Genomic DNA, 5,333 nt, shown 5'->3' on the forward strand with positions numbered 1-5,333 from the left:
GGGGAGAAGCTATGGGGGCTTTCAAGAAAGGGAAAGATGCAAAGAGTAAATAGTGGGGGAGGGGAGGGAGATGCCTCTCACAAGTCGTTGCAGGTTCCCACTTGTATATGCTAACAGCCAGACCAGGGGGGAGAGGGAAAGCTGAAAATAGAGGGTCAGATAAACATAGATTTGACTGTTGGGTGGGATCTACCAGTTTTACCATTCAGTCTTGCCTAATTCTTCTTTACAATGCAGTCCCATTCCTGCATGGTTTTTGTTCGCATAGGTCCTCAAACCCCCCACCATAGCCTTTTCAGTAAAAGTGGCTCCTTCCACCTGCAAAAAAAGTTCATAGGATCCAACCCCTAACCTCTGAAATCAGCAATGTGAAATATTTCCTTTTAAGCTCAAAATTTAAGAGAGATCAAAATGGGCAAACCTTTGTTTAGCCCATAAGGAGCACTACACAGATTGGATTGTTTAGTCCAGAGGGTCAAACTCATTTGTTATGGGGGCTGGATCTGACAGAAATGTCACTTTGTTGGGGCAGGCCATATGTGCCATAAAATGTAATGCCAGGTACCAGAGATATTTACCAGTGACCACGACCCACACCCCTCCTCAGCACCTAACTAACCACCCTTTGCTCAATATGTACAAGAAGCACAGAGAACTATTGCCTGACAATCAAGGTGCAACAACTGTAGACTCTTGTGGCTCTTCAAAGACTAACACATTTCAAAAGCTTTTGATGAGCTGGAGCATGAAGTGCTACATTCTGTTGCTGCAGGTGCAGCTGCCAAAGACAGATGGCCAAGTGGCATCAACTGGGGGAACCCAATAAGCCCAGCCTTAAAGAAATTGCTAAGGCCACAGGCTTTGGGGAGGGGAGTTAGGCAGCCACACAATCCCACACCTCTCTCTGTCAAAGTTCCAAATTCAAAAACAAGTTTGAACCACTAGAAAGAACTGTGATGCTCCCCAGCACCATAAGCAATCTTCAAGCACTGCCAGCTCTCCAAAGATGCCGGCTCCGCTTTGTCTTTTGTAGACTTTTATTTTCTGCCACCTCCATGGCATTGTCCAACCACCCAAAATATTACTCCCTATGTGCAAGTACACAGATGCACATCCAGTACCCGCCTCAGCCATGTGCAAACCCAGTGTGCTTTTTGAATGTCTCACGCCTGCCTCCCACTTCCATTCAGACTGCTACATAAGGCAGCACTTGCATGCAGGGAGCGTGTGTGGATTTTGGCTCTGCCTCTTATTTAATCCTCCCCACACTGCTGAGGGAGGGAGGCAGGAGAGGAGCCGTGCACATTTGGGCCAGGGGGTTAGCAGGGTCTGGCTCACCTGACTCACGGCGGGCCTCCTCCACCCTTAGCGTTCTGCATGCATTGCATCCCTTACATAAGCACTGGGCTTTTTTCTCTTAGCCAGCCTGCCCGGCACAGTGTGCCCACCCAGCCAGGTTTTCCATTGACATGTTTACATAAGTGGGCAAATTTGGAGAGCTGGCCAGTGGCTTTCCACAGGCGCCTATGCCAATGGGTGTCTTCCCTGGGCTGCCTGCAATTGGGGAGCCACTTGTCTGGGTTTGGGGAGATGAGGCCAAAGAGATTCTGCCTGAGACACATGAATAGCTAGCCATCATTCCAGTAGCTGAGGTGGAAGAGGCAGGAACCCAATGTGCTCTGGCTGGAAGAGGAGGAGATGGCGGCAGGCAGCACATCCTGGCTCAGTGCCTCAGCCAGGGGCAACAGGCAGGCCCCAAGGGAACTGGCTACACAGAGCTCAGAGCCAAATTGCCTTCCTCACCCCTTATGGTTGCCAACTCCAGGTGGGACAATCCTGGGAAATCTGGGGGAAGATCCTGGTGAGGGCCGCATTTGGAGAAGGTAGGGACCTCAGCAGGAGGTATAATACCCTAATATAGGCACTTCCAGTTCACATTCAGCCTGGTTTCCCTTCAGTTTCTTGCAGGCTGGATAAGAGCCCTGGAGGGCCGGTTCCAGCCCCCAGGTCATATTTTTGACATGTCTGGTTTAGTCCTTCATGTGTACAATACAGCTGCTACAATTCACAACTGATTGACGTAAGATGTATGTCTCCAGGATCGCACTGACATCTATGAGATCAGGATTACTCCAAAGTAAGTTGATCTGAATTATAAACAGTAAAGAATGAATAAAGGATTACTAACCAGCACTTCTAAAATATCCATTGCAGCACTATTTCACAAGGCAAACATTTCTCAGTCTTCCCATTTAAGTTTCCATATAAACTGAATTAGTCTATCTACACGAAAAACTCACCATTTTACAACATGTGAAAACAGTGTATTGCCCTTCATATCCACAGACCACTCAGTCAAAGAGATTTTGAAGAGGATGACAATACACCATTTATTGACAAAAGAATATGTTACTCATTCATGGAGTGTTAGAAACTCACCTGGCTAAGCACTCTAAGCTGTACGTATGTGAATGTTCATGAAGAGTGTGAAGAAGCTTTTTGCACTGACCCTTTTAATATTATCTCTCCATGTCTAAAGATGGACACTCAATTTTTTTTATCAACCTTTCAACAGGTATGAAATCATCATTTGAAACCATAACTGCTAAGCAAAGATGCTGAACGCCCCCAAAATCAGGAGGGAAGGAAAAAGCTCTTTCTATGATACATGGTACTTGCATACAGGGTCCCAAGGTGCATGTGCTGTCCCAAACCAGCGTTTAACTTTAGTGCACATCCTAACCTACTCACTTTTATCTTAGCTACATTGCACAGGCCATGGTTTAATGAGATAACCATCATGCTTCTGGAATTCACAACAATTTTTTGCAAGAACACAAACTTTTTGATTTTTTTGTGTGGCATTCAGCCTCTAATTCAAGGTTACATTTCTCTCCTTCACTGTCCCTGAGTAAGTAGCTGAAGAACTACAGTCCACACAATATAGAATGCAGTGAACAAATTCCTAAACAGCCAGTTAAGAATATAAGAAGACCAGTGGTCCATCTAGTTCAGCAATCTGTCTCACAGTGGCCAACCAGTTACCATGGAGTGCCAACAACAGGGCATAGAGGCTGAGGCCTTCCTCTGCTGGTGCCTCCTGGCACTGACATTGAGGTTTACTGCCTCTGAATGTGGGGTTTCCCTTTAGTCACCATGGCTAGTAGCCAGTGATAGACCTATCCTCCACGAATCTGTCTAATCCCTTTAGGATTCATAAGGAATTATCTTTCTTTTGTGCGGCATACTAAGCAGTAATGATTGACAAAGTCCTTTTGGAGAGAAACCTACTTCCTTCCTATTCTGAGGCTTGGTGTGTCCATTGACAGCAGTGGTACGGCTCGAGCCCTCTGTCAGACAAAAAGTTTCTGTCACTGCTGTGATCCAACTGAATGTGAATGCGTTAGGGAAGAACACCTTTGCTCATACAAACAGCAAAGGTGGGTGACAGTAGAACAGGCAGAGCTGTTGTAGATCCAGCACAGGCAGTGGGTAAACTGTATGATGTACGATGGGTAAACTGCATGACTTCCATCATAATTTGATCACAGCCTTTGGTGTAAAAGCATTTCCTGAAAGACAGAGAAGGCCTGTCTCATCAGAAAGGCTACATGATAACTGACATCCATGATATATGTAACTATATACTGTAGTAAAGGTCACTCATGGCCTTCAGAAGCCCGTGATTCCATCATAGATCCTGAGTTTCCAAATGGCAGCACTTCAAACCAATGAGATGGCCAGGCTGACAACCATCATTCATTAATCTCAAGGCTAAAAAAATGATTCCCTGAATAATTCATCAGGTCCAAAACCAAGTGGTCATCCAAGGGGACAGATAATCAAGGAGCAGCACGTTATATTGGTATTCCAAAATCCACCCTTCAGGTACAATTCAAACTGCTGTTTTGGTGCATAAAGGGGCCTTGGGGCTCCCCAGGATACCTCCTCCTACATGTTCTCATCCTTTGTAAAACCAACTGAATGCTCTCTGCCGAGATTACTCAACGCATACTGCACGTAAACCCAAGTATAGAAAGACTGTTGCTCATTCCTCTGCAGGCCCGCCAAATCCTGATAATCTTTTGGAAGTATTTTGTTTCAACAAATAACTAAAATGTAACTGGAAATTTTATATTTCCTATCATTACCAACCTGATACCTTTTGGGTGAGGTCTGTATTCAAAAACAAAGCATGTTATGCTACCTTTGGGATTAGATCACTTTCTATGGATTTATTATTATTATAAGGATTATTATAAAACAGCTCTTTTTTTCTAATAAAGGCACAGAATTAAGGAAGGCATGCTCTCAAAATCATTGCCTTGGTATTGTCCCCATTTTGAAATATGTCTAGAGATATATTTATTGTTAAAAATTCATGCACAATTTTTTAAAAAATTAAAAAAGACTCAGGCTGTGGATTTACTCTGTGTTCCTTAACAACCATCTGGAGGAAAACAAAAAAAAACGCTCTTCCCAGTTTTGGGGGAAGGGGGGGATCCATTTCAGGTACACTTTCCAAGAACTTTGCCTTCATACTGAATAGAGTTCAAGCTAAGAAAGAAAAGGTGACAGTTTTAAAAGTGTATTTCAGAGGTTTAGTTAATATCAAGAGATGTTCAGAAATACGGAAAGGGAGGGGGTGGGGAGGCAATGTGACTGTACAAAATCAAGCCTAGGTAGAGAAAGACCACCCTAAATGCTTTAGTAGAATACCTTCGACCGAGGTTGCAGAGTGGGACTGTGAGCACAAAGCCCCTCTCTCCATTCCCAAAACACAGATTAAACTGCTTCCCTTTCATTTTTAAATGTAAAATATTAGCTACCTTCTGCGGTAGCCGATTCCAGATTTTAAAGACACGCCAATCGGTTCGTTCGCCGCGGTCTGCCCGGCAACACACACACCTTTCCCCGTGTATGTGTGGAAGTTTGCCTCTGTCTTCTCAGCCTTCTCTGAACCCAGAGCCTCTGGGCGGTCGAAGGAGGGCTTCTCTTACCCGGCCCCGCACGGAGTAGAGAGATGTTTGGAAGAGAAGCCTTCTCTTTCTCTCCGATCCCCTCTGAGCCTTAAAATATTTATCACCTTTGTCAGAGATCCCTTTTCGGAAACTGCCCTCCACGCTCATCTCCCCCCCCCTCCAGTTTGAAGTGAGCAGCAGCTGACAGCCAAGCATGTGGTGTATAAATATTGAAATAAACGAGCGGGAGGGGAGGGGGAAGGTGGGGGGGGTGATATATGGGAACTGGGGGACGAGGGAATGGAGGAGATAGGGGGGGGCGCAGAGCAGCCCCGGCGCTCCTGTGTGGGGCGCTGCTCTCAGGGAGTGAAG

The sequence above is a fragment of the Gekko japonicus genome, unplaced genomic scaffold (assembly GCF_001447785.1).
Source record: "Gekko japonicus isolate JY-2015 unplaced genomic scaffold, Gekko_japonicus_V1.1 scaffold162, whole genome shotgun sequence".
Taxonomy (NCBI): domain Eukaryota; kingdom Metazoa; phylum Chordata; class Lepidosauria; order Squamata; family Gekkonidae; genus Gekko; species Gekko japonicus.